Below are 18,322 nucleotides of genomic sequence, written 5' to 3' on the forward strand. Positions count from 1 at the left end.
CGGGTTTTAAAAAAATGTGTAGCCTCCTTGATTTTATACATTGAATGTTAAATAGTGGCAACTAAATGCGCGGATTCTTGCAAGAGAGGGCATTAGTGATGTAACATTAATATGAACAGTTGGGCCTCTTTTTTGAGAAGAATGATAAGCTGACCAAGATGTAGTCACTAACAACATCTGTTGTTAGGTTCTGATAAATATATAAATGATCAGCAAGCATTATTGGTGTTTCAAGCACTGGCGGTTCTGGTATAGTTTTTATGTATGCAGGTCTAACACTTGTATAAGGCTCAGGAAGAGGCGATATCTTTTTTATTTGGGTTTATCTCCTAGCAAAAAAGGGGCCCGATCTTCACCCTGCAAGTCATAGTTTGGATGCTGGGACAGGGAAATGCCAGTCCCGTGGAAGGATGATTTGGCAGTTGTAGCAGATGGATTATGATCTATGTTATCCACTGCAGATGTAGTAAAAATCCCCTTACGCAATATAGGTGGGCAAACAACACCTTCATCAAGATACCGTTGGACAACTGCTTCACCCAGCTGCTTCACCCAGCTGAGTTGATATAACGAGGACTCTGTCATATGAAATACAAATTCCATACTGGAACAAAGTGTCAATTAGTTGGCGCTTTCTTGTCTTTGCAAACAGGAGTCCAACGTAAACGGCAAACGGAGTCTCTCGATCAGATGAATGTCTTTGAGATGAACCAGATTCTTTTGGTGCATTTCTCTGGCAGTTGTACTGCAAAAGCTGAGCAATTGCTTCATCTGATCTGATTTGATTATATGCTAATTGGAACACCCACCCATCAGAACTGTATCTTTGCGTTTCTGTAATATGGGCAACGAGTTCTGCTAAAACTAGATTGTCAGCTTTAGACTCAGCATGAGATTTAGTCAAGTCCGGATTCGCTTTCTGTTGATTCAATACTGCTCTCTCTTTGTTATACAAAGCTGTGAGACATGTGGGGTGATATTTGAATTCTTGCGCAACACCATCACCTGCACTCAACTTTGCAAAGAGCTTTTTATACTGCAGAACTTCTGCACATTTCTTAAGTCTTGCGTTTAGCTCAGTGCGGAAACACTGTCCTTAGCAAAGGAAACAAACGATTTGCGATGTAGATGCACTCGCCTCTGACTTTGATGATTTTCTAGTAATCTTTTCTCCTGTGTCTGAAGAGTCTAGTTCTTCTGATTTTTCATGTTTCTTCTGGGCACGTTGAAGTTTAATATTGTTAAACTTGAGTTTACAGGATTCATGATATCTAGCTTTATGTCTAACATGGGTACTTTCAATACCATCACCATCATCTAAACGACGAATGTCAATAGCTATTGGCATTTCATTAATAATGTGAAACTGTGGAATATTTATTGCCAGTGATGAAAGTCCACTACTGGCTTTAATGTTTGTTTTCTTATCTGGCAAAATTAATGATTCAGAAGTGTCTACCTGACACAGAAAGCATTTTAACCAATCAGTTTCTAATTCCTCTGCCGGAGAAACCGAAAGTCGAATTCTTTTCGACAATATCAAATGTTTGAAATAGAACAAAAACAAAAGCACAATTGCTCAAAATTATTATGATAGATACAAAATTCGTATGTTAATACAAAGTATATACTATTATAATTAGAAGGCCGAGGGACTATCCTTTAACCACCTTCAAAATATATTTCTATAACACTTTGCTGTATGGGATACGACTAGGTTCGTTGATGTTATTCCTACACCTAGCCCGATCGTTCATCCAGTGACATTTAGCTCCCGTGCGATCTGTACACCATCCGGAAGACTGAAGCCCGTCCTCCTTGGCTCGGCTTTCCCGCGTTGGCACATTCCGTCTATTCGGGTACGACTCTTTAACCATTTTAGGGGCGGATCAAAGAGCATTTGGGAGACTTCGTACAAATTTTGAATTTGTTACTGAACCCCATGCCGAGTTGCACGACAATGAACTACACCAGAGTGCCCTGGTAGTGTTTGTCGTTCATTCTATAGAATCATTACACATATCATTTATTTATAAATAATTAGAGATTTTGTTTTAGCTGATCTTGAAAAATGAAATGGGTCCGATCGCAATGGTGACTATGTTTTAGACTACCTGATAAACGATGAAGACTATATAGAATGTCCTTTGTTAAAACGTAGCACTTGATGGTGAGACCATAAATTTCATATATAAACCCGCCATTACATGACTGCAATACTGTTGAAAAATGGTGTTAAACCCAAAACAAACAAACATATATAAACATTTTCTCCGGCTACATTGCCCTATAAAATATACGTGCACCAATGACTCGTAAATGATTTCAGTTATGAACTAGATAATCTAAGGGATCAGCAGATTACCAAACAACTGCCTCAACTTTCCGATGAACAGCCTATATTTGCTATCGAATATAGCATTCAACTTCATTTAAACTCCTATGCGTTAACCATATAGCTCAAAATGTTGTTACATTTCTGCAACTCTTCTTTAGTCAATAAACGGCAAATGTTTTGATTTAAATAATTTATTAATTTATCCACCCTAACAGCGTAGTTGAAATAACGTTATCATCAAGGTACTGGGATAAATTATTAGTTGAATCCTCGATGTGTCTACATCAGTCGCTGGATACAGAATGTATTCCCTGTCATTTATCTACATATTTATAGCTAAGCAGAAATGAGCTTTAATTGGTGCTATATATAGAACTTGCTTCTGCTTGGTTCTAATTACTAAATAGAATTTTACAAGGGTACGTGCTTTAACAAATATTTGGTTTCCTTTAACTTGTATATATGACAATGTGCGATGGTGACATGCAGCTATCACAGTAATTAATCCAATTCGGCCATAAACGATCCAAATTATATTATGTACAGTAATTATAGCACTAATACAATGTAAAAGGATTCAAGAACTTTAATTATGTGCTTATATCTCCATTTAAATCATATAAGCTTCTTTCAAGCCAATATCGTAATATATTTCAGGTTTATCTGGCACCAGGATCCAATCAACATCGATCGGATTTAAAGTGAACCTCAGATCTGGTCGTGATAAGAACGTTATATAAAATTCTGGCGGCCATTTTAAAGGTGTCGACCATCTTAAATGGTTATTTATTTGAAAAAGAGGCATTTATGATAAAACTAGCAGCTTATGGGCACATATTCATTGGGAAAACATTTTAAATTAAAACAAATATGACACTTTAGAAACTTACAGATCTTGATTATACGAAAAGATGACTCGATTCAGGCAGCTATTTTTGAAACTTGGCAGCCATCTTGAAAAAGGATGAATTCTAGGTGGCCCTCGATCATTTTTGAATTTGGGCCATGTAATGAACATTCAGTGAAACTTTCATGCTTGTATCATCAAGTGAAGTATTTCCCTAGATATTCTTACTAAGCTGCTCCACTAATGCACATAACATATCTTTTAAACTATAAAATGTTGATTTTATGGCAGTATAAAGTTGAAGTTGGTTTTGAAAAGCATTCACATATTAGTATGAATACAAAATGAAAATGAAAATAGCTCTGGAATGTTAGAAACACTTACACAGTCCAATACTGAACCAACTTCAGCGAACATCCATGACTAAAGTCTTAGTGATTCAAGAAGAATGATCAAACTGTATCATTACTATCTACAAACTGCAATCATGTATAATGACTGGTTCACTGGAAATAAATATCTATTTATAAATATCTATGAAATATGTTAATTGGTGTCCTTTTATATTTGAAGCTCTAAATGGAATGTAATTGTTAAAATTAGCAATTTGAAAACAAAGCTGTTTAACAGCACTGACCTCAAGATCAGACAACAAAATAAAGGCTTTGAAACTCAGTAACTGACATATAAAATGTTGTAGAAACACATACACATTCTACCTGTTTCCTCTCGCAAATGTAAGGCTTTTATAGTGGGATACTGTATCTGCCTTCATTATATATAGCTTTACATTCTACATCCATTGTGTGTCATTCCGTGGTATACTGGTCAAGAATGCAAGCAAATTATTGCCACAACTGCCAAGGTTTTGATTTCCCGCTGGCACATGCTTTTCACTTCATTTGGCATTTTTAAGAGTTTAAAAACAAAACAATTTCTTATGTTCATTACTTGGCAAAACTTAATATGTAAGAAATATCACTTTAAGCATAGATCTGGATTTTACCAAACTATTATCAACACTATCATTCTTTAAGCAACTTTATCACAATGCACATTACTTAGCACTAAATGAAATGTAACATTAGAAGGACAGCATAATGGATATTTCCAAAGATATCAGTTTGGTCTTTGAGTGGTTTGTTTCATGATCTATAATCGGAAAGATTTTTTTACTGGTGTGTGTGTGTGTGTGGTGGGGGCACCAGTCTAGATAGAAGAAGTCATTGCAGAGACGCTCAGTAAGCACTGAGATCCGGTAGGTATTGGAGGGGCAATTTTTCTTATGTTAGCGAGGGGACAGGGGTCTCCCCCTTGAACTCTGTTTTAATTACAGGTACAGAATGGTGACCTGTAATACATTTACTGTAGTATGTACTCCCTCATTTTAGGGCACAAGGTGCTCCCCTGGAAATTTTAATATATAGGTATGAAATGATGGCCTCAGTGCATTTCTGGGTCGAAATTGGGAGAAAAAAATTATTCCTTTGCCCAAATAGAAGGGTACATCATTGGTGAATATAGGTCACTTCTCAGTCAACTTGGGGTTCGGCCAAACTCTGGTTCCGGGTCTGATCATGGCTAAGACTTGTGCTTGAACTAAACCCCATCATAAACAGATGATCAAGTATTTAAGGATCTGATATATAAACCACAAATCAACCGCAAATCAACAAACAGTCATTTATAATTTTCATTATTACAGGTTCATCAACGTTTTTTTAAAATTTTATTACTATATAAAAATATGATTGGTTTATTTATAAAGGGAATAATGCTGTGAATGTACTAACTAAGTCAAAATGTCTTCATAAACAAAATCACAATTTTCTCAAACTGTTCCAATCATATGATATGTTTAGTCCAAATTATGCAAAGCCTGAGAATATTTATTAAACTGACAATCAAATGGATCCATGTAACATGTTAAGTATTAAGAAATAATGGCAGAACAATGTTCAACTACAAAATAATACACAAAGGTTAAATGCGGAATTATTTCATGCGGAAGCTCAAGTGAATTATGCATACATGTGGCATGAAATAACACATTGGTCGAGGTGGTTAACGCACTTTGAATTCCTATTGAAGTGAGGCCACCGTGTTCAATTCCTGGCTACTCCCATTGTGGTGGCGAGTCCTTGGGCAAGGCACTTTTTCTCGGTTTCCTCATCTGACCCATCTGAAAACGAATATCAGCAAATTCCTGGTGGTAAAGTTTTTATAAGTTGGTTCGACTGTTCTTAAAATAGGGTGGCTCAAATTATTGTCTTCATGCTTAATCTCATTTGGTGATCATACAGTATACATGTATCAAAACAACTCTGCTTAGTTTTGGGCTGCCTAGTTTTCATGTAAAGAAGCATTAAGCTGAAATTATTGCTAGCGATGCTTGCATACAGTAAGTTCGTCACTTGATTCAAATGTGACATAGATCTATATGTCGGTCATCAGGTCATGATCAGCTGATTGGCCTACTGCCCTTTACTTGCTTATCCGCTACAACTAGAGCCGACTGATGAATATATACGTAAACCTGGATGAAAATATCATCGAGAAAATTGTTTTTAACAGAAGTAGCAACATTTAAAATACTGCCATTTGTCTAATTTACCTATAATTTCAAAAGAAATCCGTGTTGACAACAAACCCTATTAATTTCCGCATGACGTCACACCTGTTCTTATTCCGTATGTCTAAACACCGAACATAAGTCATGTCCGCGGTAAATACCGAACATTCTTATTTACCTTTACGCCAAGCTCTTCACAGTAAATCAAGAGTCGTCCCTTCTAATGGCTACTTTTAGAGGGAAATTCTCCGATAAAAATAACGCATCTGTTTACTATGAGCGCACCTTAGAACAATTTTTTCTCATGTATCATTCTTCATGTTTTTGTAATCCTCAAAACATATCCAAAAACTAAAATTGTTCTCTCTTGCGCTTGTATCGTATTTTTGTGATAAAATGCATAAAAATGTAAAAAGATGTACAGAATATGAGCTGATGACATGAAACTAGACCATGGGTTATGACTTTTTTACGCAAAACTGTTGCATTTTCTCTTAAAAAATGCAAGATTAATCCTTTATCTTTCAAATAATTTGTATCGTTGAGATGTATCTTTACTTTCATTTTCTTCAAATTTGGGGGCTAAAACTGTGCCTTATAAACATGGTCCTTTGCAAAATTTTGATATTGACCTACACCAAAACTATCTGATTTGAACTTTTGTATGGTGTCATCAGTTTCGCTATGACAAACAGCGTCATATAAGTTATGGTAGCCATATCTAGAAGACTGTAATATCTTTACTTCAAAACTCCTCCAATGCAGTGCTTACATCCATAGATATGACTTTAATCCTTTAAATTTGACATGATATTTCATTGATATGCCTAATTTTAACCAAAAGGTTATTTCACACATTATTTACATGCGCGTGTTTTGTGATACTTATCAAACGTCGGAAAATCCCCTGTGTAAACTGTACAGTGACGTCTCTCATAAAATACCTTCCTGGTAGTCGACTTTGCACCACCATTTATCGCAGGCAAAAACTACACCTGGTTTGCATATTTTATATGTTCAGGGTAAATGATATTTGATTTGTTTGCAACAAAAACTGTTGCGTCCGAATCAATATTTCATTCCAAGTGCGCATGCGTTGTGTGTTAATGAGTTAATTATAAATAAGTGATATGGGTAAAATTGGGAAAAGCTGGACTATTTGATATGAGAAGCATTGGATTGAGAACATTGCCCTAACATGACTATATACAACAATACAAACGTACAGAAGACATACATTACGTATAAATAACTCAAACGTACAAAATAAATACACATCGGGCAGTGTATACTTGATCCTGAGACAAATTTATATCAAGAACAAAATGATAAGTGAATGTGATGCATTCTAAAGTTAAATTGATTCCTAAATGAAACAGCTTAACGAGTCATAACAGATGCTAACGATATATATAATAATGATGCGAAGCATTCTGTGTACTTTTGAAAATAACAGATGCTAACGATATATATATAATAATGATGTGAAGCATTCTGTGTACTTTTGAAAATGTTTAAAACTATGATAATGACAGAAATTTGTGAATAACTAAACAGAAATAATTAAGGATTAAAAGAGTATTGTAGGGGAAAAAACAACTGGTTAAATAAATTGATATTAAAATGTCTTTATTCATCTTTTTATTCAAACTATTTTTTGCTGTAATCATTTTAGCTTTGAAGATATGTATTTACTGACATCTGTTTTTTTATATTTTTTTTGTGGGGGGAGGGGGAATATAACACAATATGTATGATAATAGAAAACACAATAATAGAAAAGATACTTGTAATTTTAAATCAAGGTTAACTTTTCACATATTTTAACATTTATTGTATGTCCTCTACGAGGAGGTAATGACGATGCCAAAACATGAATTTTGGACTGACAAATAAGAAAAGCGAGAAAATTAAAAATGGTTTCAACGCCGTTTGAATACATCTGCGGATGTCTCTAAATTGCTTTTTGTACTTTTAGCATGTGTAAATGTTGAGTTCTGCTCAACCCGGGGCTAGAGGGCGTGGACGGTAGCATGCATTTCCACTACCGTCCATGTACAGGCTCAATTAAACCGAGCCTGCAACATTTTCGTTTTTGTCGTGTTGAGCGACCTGTGAAGTTTCCACTTTTCTCTATTGTATATTAAGGACCGTACTGTTCGAGATTTCAAGAATACACAACATATAAGGTATATGCACTTTCTCTACAGGATAATAAAGATTCAAAATACATACATTTATAAAAAAAAAACATAAAAAAGCTTCGGATGATAATTGCTCAACTAAGAGAGCAGGCAAGGCTAAATTCGCCGTTTCATTATTGAGGGCCCTAATCAAAGTCCCGAGTTAAATGTGCCGAATATGATGCCAAACATGTCACAGTTTGATGAGATCGTAAAAATGCTCGACTTCAAGAGCGGACAAGACTTAATTCGCCGTTTTCCAGTAATTTAGGGGCAATAATCCAAGAGTACCTGGAGGGATTTCACTTGACCGAGATATTATTCACATAAAGATTGTCTGCACGTTTGATAAAACTTCTTGACTTATAGAGCAGACAAGGTTAAATTTGCAGATATTGAGTAATTCAAGGGCCATAACTTAAGAGTTCCTAAGGTAGTTTGCTGGTTATCAAACTTGGCCGAGATATTTTACCCAAAACATTGTCAGACATTTTGATGAAGATCGGATGATAACTGTTTGACTAATAGGGCGGACATTTTTACAGACGCCGACCGAACGCCCGCCCGCCGCCCGCGCGCAATGAGTGTTCACATAATACGCCCCGCTTTTTCAATAGTTAAGAGTATATTTCAGGCTTAGAAAAAGATTTTGAGGATTTCCATTTCTAACTGACTCCAAGGACTGAACAATCATGTGCAAAATTTGCCAATGATACATCGTAGTTGCCAAATGTAATAGGATAGTCGAGCCGTGGACAGAAAATATACCAACACATTAGTTCTCATTCTAATATTTAAAAATTTATTTACAGAATAATAAATATTTACAATGAACAAATAAAAACTACAGAACAATGAACAAATAAATAAATGAATAAATAAAAAACAGGTTTGGCTCAACAGCTGATTGTTTATCAAAAGGATGTTCAATTTTAGTAGCACGGTAAATTGTGATCATTATTTAATAAATTGTCTCATCAAAGCACGAATAAGTTGACCTCATTTTGACTCGCCATATTTTCTCTCTCAGTCGATCACAAAGGTCAGCAAAGCTTTGAAATAATTTAACGCACTATTACATTAAATATAACACAATAGCTGGTATGAAAGATAACTCTGTACTATCGACTACCATGTGACAAACGGACATTTTATAGTATGCTGTACACTGGCAAAACAATAATTATGAACTGCACTTAAGAATTGAATATAAGGTACTATACTAGGAAACCCATACATGTATACCTTACAATTCAATGCAGTACTAGCGTTACGTAATTTACAACAAAAAAGTAACAAGTTTGATTTATTAGAAAATTACTTGCTAGTTATAACGTAACACAGCTTTCAATATAAATTTTACAACGTATATAAATGGTCATCTTTGATTCTTCTTTCGGAATAAATAATTTACAAAAATCAGAAACATTTAAAATATTAGTCTGACATATCGAATAGCTAATATCTTGCCGAAAAGTAAACATTTTACATAATTCTGTAGAATGAACAAGAATTCACTAAATAAATTCATGATTAAAAAATCATATGAAGATTAAACTAACATACTTCTTAAGTTGATCGAGCAAAAGTTAATTTATACATACAAACAATAGAAGAGTGACGTAGTGTCATCAAGCTGTAATATGGGATGCGCTAAGCATATCTGGTCTTGTGTATTTGAAGAGTTACGCCCCGTCAAATATTGGAATTTGCACGGATATCACGACATAGGCGTGAACTCAGACTTTTATGGCGCGGAAGTAAAATGGAAAATTTAAGGCCCATTAAAACATATCAACTTCTTAATTACTGAATCGAACTGAATGAAATTGACATGAAACTTTATATTATCAAATGTTGAAAAAAACACGTGAGGTAATCTTTGCGTAAAATCTTACATTCACCTCATTAACTCAAAAAATCATAAAACAAGGTGATGCAATTCCTGCAATATACTACATGTACAGATATATTAAGGCCGGTATGTCAGTTTGTGACACACGTCCCTCCTTCGAAAAAAGATTTATTATGTTCTTATATGAAAACAAAATGACTATACTATATAGAACAAAAATAGTCACTGGCTGTATACAATATAATAAAGCCAATGTGTACACGCTACTCAACTAATCCGCACCTCCATGTTCCTACAAAAAATTCTGTGATACTGGTCCTGTCTGGCTGCAATGCCAAGGCCAATTTCATCAATCTTGAATTGCTAAACTTAGCTGTTTGTTCAAATAGGTGAGCGGCTGATTATCTGTTTCTAAGACGAAGTCCTAAACGGACATATACAAGCGCAACTTAGCCACTGCCCATACTATCGTCTAACAATCTTTCTCTATCACTGAGAAATTTTGATCCCAAGGAAGTGATTTCGTTCTAGCATACTCTACATGTATTTCTGTTCATCACGTACCTAAAGTTATACAGAGCCCAAACATACATATGAAACATCTGTCTTGTCAAAATCTGGCAATTTCGAAATATGCGGATCCATTAAGCTAGTCTTCAAAGTCTGTCTTTAAAGTCTGGAAAGGCTTATCCTGACTTCTAACTCACTTTTCAATATTTAGCTGACCCTTTTTCGTCAAACCTCTGAGCAAATCTGCAATAGGGGCAATATTTGGAATAAACTGCCTGTAAAATTCGACTACCCCTAAGAATGAGGACACTGCTTTCATTTGTTACGGTCTTCTCGGCTTTTCTACTCTGCTTGAAAGTTCACTATTTTCATTCGAATCTAATCTATCGTACTCTCTTTGATAGATCCTCCTGTACAATAGCTATACCAACCTTACTTTACACACCTTTACCCGGTATAGAGTTACTGTCACCTTTTTTTCCAAAGTACTGTTTCAGCGTGGCCGCCTGCTTAGCTCAGTAGGGACAGCGTCGATCTACGGATTGGGGTTGTAAGTTCTATCCCCAGGCGGGGCGTAGTTTCACCGTGACGATTTGATAAAATACATAGTGACTGAAGTCATTCGTCCTCTACCACTGATAATACATATGGGGAATTTGGCAGTTATTCGAGGAGAACAGGTTTGTACTGGTATCGGATCCAGGAACACCGGTTTGGTTAACTGCCCGCCGTTACAGGACTAAGATACTGTTGAATAACGGCGTTAACCCCAGAACAAACAATCAAACAAACAAGTAAACAAATCTGTGTATACAACTTTCCAATCTACGTCTATCCTGTATTCTGGTCTACTACTACGAAAGGGCCTTTCCAATGTAACAACAACTCACTATGTTTCTTAGATAACAATATAAGTACATTTCTACCTGTACCTTACTACCTGTCTTGAAGGCGATCTCGGTTTTTTTTCGGCCGGTCGATATTTACCCCAACCCCATGCCTTTTGGTTGTCCCTAATCCCTCTACTGTACCGTACATGAGTGTTCTGGAACAGAATACAACGCGTAGTTCTTTACCAGAGTCAACTGCTTCACAATATTCATTATATAAATATGTTAACTGGTTTGTTGTAGAAACGCGAGGTAAGAATTAGTTTGGTAATTGGCCAATGGAGTAGATACACATTATTGCTTTTAAGATCATTATGCAAAATATTAAGGATTCAGCAGCCGGAATGATTCCTCCATGTTATTTCCCTTAAAATTAATAATAGTAAGACAACAACAGAAAAAAACAAACAAAAAACGAAAACTTTTTTTCCCAAAGCTGTGGAGAAAAACAGAATACTGTCAAAGATTTTGGCAGAATATGTACTATTGTTTGAAATAAAAACTACTATTACGTATTTCTTACCAACCTGCGTTCTATAAATGCACGCCACACCCCATCTCGTTCTAATTTTATTAACGCCAAATCTTTTATGGTGACTTACAAATTTTCTTTTTGTTTTAATTTAGGTAGACATAAGGTAATACACATGCAGAGTGTGATTTAGTTCTATTATGTGAAACTCGATAACATAGCAGAAAGGAGGGAAAAAGTAAATATCTCTTGTGGAACGAAACACAAACAACATAGCATTCAAATATCTATCCCAATTTCTAGGTCTCTTACTACGCATACTTTTCAAACCGTTACACATAGGGTGATATGGTGTTGTAGTTAACTGCCTAAGTGACAATAATCTATAAACTTCCTCCATAAGGTCTCAAGCAAACTATGACCCACAGTCGGTAAGCATTTCCTCTAGAACTCATTATCTATTCTACATATCTACCAATACCTCTGCTACCCTTTCAGTTTCAATACTATGTAGTGCTTCTACTTCCGGATATCTAAAAGCATAATCTACTATAGTAAAAAAGTGTTTTTCCGATTGATCAGAGGTTTGATCGAGCAAACAATGTCGACAGCAACTCACGTAAACATAGTATCAATCATTGGCATCTTTGCTAAAGGAACTTTTCTAACTCTTCCCTTAGCTAAAGTACGTTATCAAATACTACATGATTGAAAATATAACCTTGTATCATAGCTCGTTGTTTTTTTCTTAACAAATTTGGTGCTGGTAAATCGTATACACTGAGTGCAGGGTGCGGTAACTAAAAGTGTGCAGGTATTAAATACTGATGGATAGGAAAGTATGCCAGCGTGTATTTTATTGATTGTCCGCTTTCGCATTGGTTTATTTCACCTGGGCTTTACACATTTGTAAAGCGAAGATTTTAAGTACTCACTGAACTGCTGTATATGGCAATGTGGAACGCCTACTGAACTAGCATATATGGATGGCTATGATACAAAACAGTAAGAACATAAAACCCTGGGGTAAATGATTTATACTCGGGAACTACGATTCCTCGTACAAATCGTTTACCCTCGAGTTTCAGTGCTCTTTCTATTACTTACCGCTGCCATTGCCATTACTCTTAGTCGGTAAAATTCACATGGTGCTTTACCACTAGCTTTTACAACTCCTAAATAAACGAATCATGCGCAACTTTCAGCAGCTAAGACATTTAAGTACAATCAATTGTCTACTTTTTTCTGCATTATGGGCGGTTTACTGTCTATACAACATCTTATTTCTAACCTAAAACTTCACTTAATACTTACCACCACACTGCTAGTGCTAATCTAGGTGCTATCTTTATGTTGCTTTTCTAGATTTTACTCTCTTGGATATGTAGAATCTGTGATGGTACTAAGTTTAACTTGCCTCTTAACTTTGACATGTGCCCTAGTTTCCGCTGACGCTAAGCTACTAGACTGAGGATCTACGACACCCTCTACATTACAACTTATATCATCATTTGTAGTATTATCTACAGTCAACTATACCCTTAAAATATGGACATTCATTATTTACATCTAGCCTGTGTTGACTCACTTCCTGTACTTTCATGTACGGGTTTTCGCAGAAAACGGATCAGTTTACACTAAGACCCGTTTCACTATTACACATGTACATCTCTCATTGCGATCATATCCCTCGCGTTACAAGCACCGACTTTTATTAGGACATTAACTTACACCAAGTATTCCTAATTACTCAATATCACTGAGTGCTATTGTACTATTTCCACTCTCGACCAATTACACTGACTCTTACCTCTTTGTCTATTTCTTTATCTTCTCCTAACTCTGTATATATCTATATATATCTCTGTTTTCTTTACTATCACTATTTTATTTTATACTCACCTGCTCCTGCTCTACCTCTGCAGTTATATTACCAGACTAAAACCTTCTACAGTAATATGAACTGTGCCGTATACGACCACAATTAGTACATTTCTGTACACCAAAGACTTGATAAAATCTACCTCTATTCGCACCATTACCACTACCTCTATTAGCAGTGCCTGCATTTCGATTACTAGGGATTTCATATGGTTTATTGCCTAGGTCCTTAGTGGCTCGATTCACAACATACGTCGGACCTACTCGGTCCTTCTCTATTATTAGATCAAAATTCTAAAGTTAAAGTATAAAAATAATATGAGAAGATAACGATGAAAAATTACAGATAAGGAAATGATAACTCTGCATACTATAAAATCATTAATATTCGAGGGGGATTATTTTCCTGCGCAACAGTGTAAGTTTCGAACACAAGTAAAATAGAGTTAAATCAAAATACTACACAGTCAATGTATATACTTCACTCTGTCAGCTATATAATAACATGGAATCCAATTTCTCATCGAAGGGGGAAAACGTTATCTTTTTTTCTTGCTCATTGTTTACTAGCATCTCTTGAACTTTTGTCATGTCTCTAACTTTCTACATTCTACTTCCCCTTTCCTATTTTTCTCACTCCCTATCTAACAATGACTTGATCTTTTCCATTTCTAATTTATCATGTGCAAATTACGTTCATATTCTATCCTTTTGATTCTGTTAAATAGCTTCAATCTTTTTTTTTGTCTCTATCTGCTTCCACTCTTTCTTTCTCTGATGTTATTCTTAATTTCTCCGCTTTTAATCTACTGCGTCGTTCCTCACATTCCCTAACCTGCTTTTCATAACAAAGTTACGCAACACTTCTACTTCATAGCCGGTTCTACCTTCGAGTGCGTGAGGTCGTGGGTTCGATCCCCGGCCGCGTCATACCAAAGACGTAAAAAATGGTACTAGTAGCTTCCTCGCTTGGCGCTCAGCATTAAGAGGATAGTGCTAGGACTGGTCAGCCCGGTGTCAGTATAATGTGACTGGGTGGGGTATCATGCCACGTGTCTACGGCGTGATATCCCAGTGAGGCAGCACTATAAAGTTGGGCATTGTGCTCACTGCTACAAGTAGACACCGTCGTTTATATGACTGAAAATTTGTTGAAAAAGACGTTAAACCCGAACACACACACACACACCTTCGTTTCATCCCCTACAATAGCCATGATTATATAATAACACTATGTCAATACAATACAACTAGACACTACAGTAAAACAACAGTATTAACAGCCTGATACACTAAACAATCGTAAGGAAATACTTGAACACACTACTCTAAAAAAAGGGCGCTACAGTTCAAACTTATGTCAAAGCAAAATACTATACTGACAAAGTATATACTACACAAACTTTGTCACTTAAATAATAACACATAAGTTTCACAACAGTACTCATGGTCAATCAAGGTTTTATAGGCAACAATAAACAATGTACAGTGACAGTAGGCTGCAACAATATTATAACCTTACCAAGAAATCGCTGAGTTTAACTAATGTTTACGCTTTAGTATAATAAATAAACTAAAATACACAAGAGCTCTTTATTAATGTCAAAGTGTACGTATAACACAACTGAATAGCACTTAAACGTAAGAGTAGGTTAAAAGTGTACGCAAGTAAACAACCTTGCTAACACACACGAATTAAAATATTGTATCTAGTGTGTATACAGTACAGTAATACATAAAAGGATCTCTGGGAGAAGTAGGGCGACGCAAAAGTAAGAGTGAGTAGGATAACTCTTCTTCTCAAGGGCGGTCACTCTCAGCACAGTTACGGTGACCTTATTATAGAGTGACACATAAGCTTGTTTACTGAAGCTATGGACCTGCCTTGTATTTTATCCTAACCTCATATAAGATATAGCACAGTATCGGCCTGCCTAATAAACTTTGCTTTATCTAGTCAGTGTCAAGATATCACTTTTGCGAGAGCTTTTGAAATCACTTATTTCATCAAAAGTTTGCATTTAAATCATCACCATTGTATTGGTAATGTCTCAACTTAGAAAATGAGTGGTCTAATCAAAGGATTTTATCCTGAAAAAAAAAGTTATTGTTATTTTTCACTTTTACAGCACTTCAACCGGAAATTTTGAAAACATATGTCCGAACTTTTCATTAAAACTGTTATCATTGTATTGGAATTGTTCTAACTAGAAAAATAAGTGGTAAAATCAAAAGTTTTTATCCAGAAACAAGAAAGTTATTGCATTTTATTTTAGATTTTTCCACAAACTGAATTACCTTAGCAAAAGTCATATTATATGACATCAAGTCTGCACGTTGTTGCTCTTTTCAACGACTTTTTCCCAATTTTCTGAACAGGTAGGATAAATAGAATATTAGATTACTGTCTAAAACAATTATTAGGCTCATCTATGAAAAAATTTAAGGCTCGGCAGAGCCTCGACTAATATATTTTCGTCAACTCGCCTAATAAATTTAAATTTATCAGACAGTAACCTAAATATGTCTGAGGTAAGTCGTCACTCTGATAAAATGGATAAAACTATTATAAGTGTAACAACAATAGAACAAAACAAGAGTAATATTTACACACTATTGCTGCAGTTTGATGATTGTTAGTAATATTCGAATAGGTACTGTGTCTGGTCGACCATCCCAGTTCTGACACCAGTGTGACAGGATGGACGAACCGGGAACAGCAACTACCAGAACAACATAACGCTCATTACAATATTCACAAGTTTATTACAGAAAATGATTATTTGCAATGAATGATGAATAAAGAAAAAATGGTAAGAAGAGAAGAACGAAAAAACTGAAAAAAAATCTGAGCTCAGTATCTGTTTTCTAGAAGATGTTCAGTCCTATTAATTTAACAGGTGGTCACTTTCTCTTAAAACTTCACTTTAATAAAATAGTGTTCCGCTCAATCGCGAAAACGTTGACTCATTTTTGGTTCCCAATGTTGATTGTTCGTGGGTGTTTGTATCCCTGAGCTCTCTCAGTTGACAACAAAATCAGCGTTTTGGCGTTTAAGACACAGCCATGAGAAGAAAGGTCTCTGCGCTGAGAAAATCACATCCAGGCGAGTGCAGACAAATAACCTCTGGTACAGTACTTCCGTGTCCTAAAATCTACATGTAAAATGTCTAGCATGTGGTAAGCATCATAGCAAATACAAATAAGGGCATAAAACTGCTCCTTTTGGTTCACCATACCTCCGTAGGCTCCCATAAACAATACGTGCTACTTATAGAAAATATATGTGCTAATTAGTTCATACGTCATGTGATTGATTTCAATACCTCACTTATTACTTTGATTATTTCTCAAATTAATTACTTAAAAGTTCTAAAGTCAAAGTATGATAAAACATATGATAAAAAATATAGATAAGGTAATGATAAACTGCAGCTATTATTTACAACCACAAATTAAGGGTAGCGATGGTTTAGTGGATAAGGTGTCGGCCGCTTAATCCAGGACTCGTGTGTTCCAGCCCCACTTGGGTCACGACCATGACTTCTCATATGACACCAGTACTGTTTCTTTCAGGAAGCGTATCGAGAGTGGTTCAAATAAGCTTGAAACTTTCATCACAATCCAGCTAAAACCAATTAGTATAAACTAACCACAAAGTAAGAAAATACAATGCAAAAACGTAACAAAATAGTTGGTATGAATGTAGTATCTACCATGCAACAAAATGGGCATTTTATAGATATGCTGTAGAATGGCACAATACAATTGGAAAAGGAAGAACAACTTCAAACTGTTTTTTAATTTATTTCCAACTAGTTTCGGCTTTCAATGCCTTCATCAGGGGTATAATTTTTACAATCAATAACGTTAATGACGTCATGTAGTAACAACGACGTCAAAACGTATGCAACATCATGGCGTAATTTAACATTCAAAAACATCATACATATAATACAGAAATGCACAATGTATAGGATCTATAAAGATACTTTATTTCCAGAGAAAATGCAGATAGCGAAAAGGATATTAAAAGTCTGGAAAAAACTTGAACATTTATAATGCTTATTACTGTATTTTATAAAGTTGTAATAAATTCCAGTACTTATTCAAAACCTTCCCAATGTTAGGTAGAGATGGATTGTATGTACATACAAAAGGAATTATGTTATTAGAAGTGTCATCTGTTTAACTAGTAATTAGTGCATCATCCATAGACATTGACTTTGTTTTATCAAAACACTTATCAGTTATCGACATGGGATAATTTCTTTTGATAAAAAGGTTTTTAATTTCTCCAGTTCCTGTACAAAAGAATTATCATCTGAGGTAAGACGTTTTGCCTGACTTAGAGGGATACTCCTTTTACAAGACATAGGATAAGAAGAAGATTCTACATACTGGTGGTTATTAGTTTGTTTTTCGTGAACTTTTGTACAAATAATACCGCCATCATTCTTATATATCTCAACATCCATAAAGGTAACTGTTTCCCTAGAGATGCTACTAGTAAACATTAAACCTCGGATGATAACGATTTAAATTTTCTATGAACGACTGAAGCTCCCAGATAAAGAAAATATCATCCAAAAACCTAAATCATATGAGAGGTTTATATTGACAGGTTTGTAAAAAATCTGATTCAAGCATGCCCATAAAAACTGAAGCATAACTTGGAGCAATTTAAGTACCCATAGCAGTACCATGGATTTCCAGAAAGTTTTCTCCATCAAACTGAAAAAGACTTTTTGTTAAAACCAAATTTATCAACTCA

This window comes from Mercenaria mercenaria, chromosome 8 (assembly GCF_021730395.1).
Source record: "Mercenaria mercenaria strain notata chromosome 8, MADL_Memer_1, whole genome shotgun sequence".
Classification (NCBI taxonomy): Eukaryota; Metazoa; Mollusca; class Bivalvia; order Venerida; family Veneridae; genus Mercenaria; species Mercenaria mercenaria.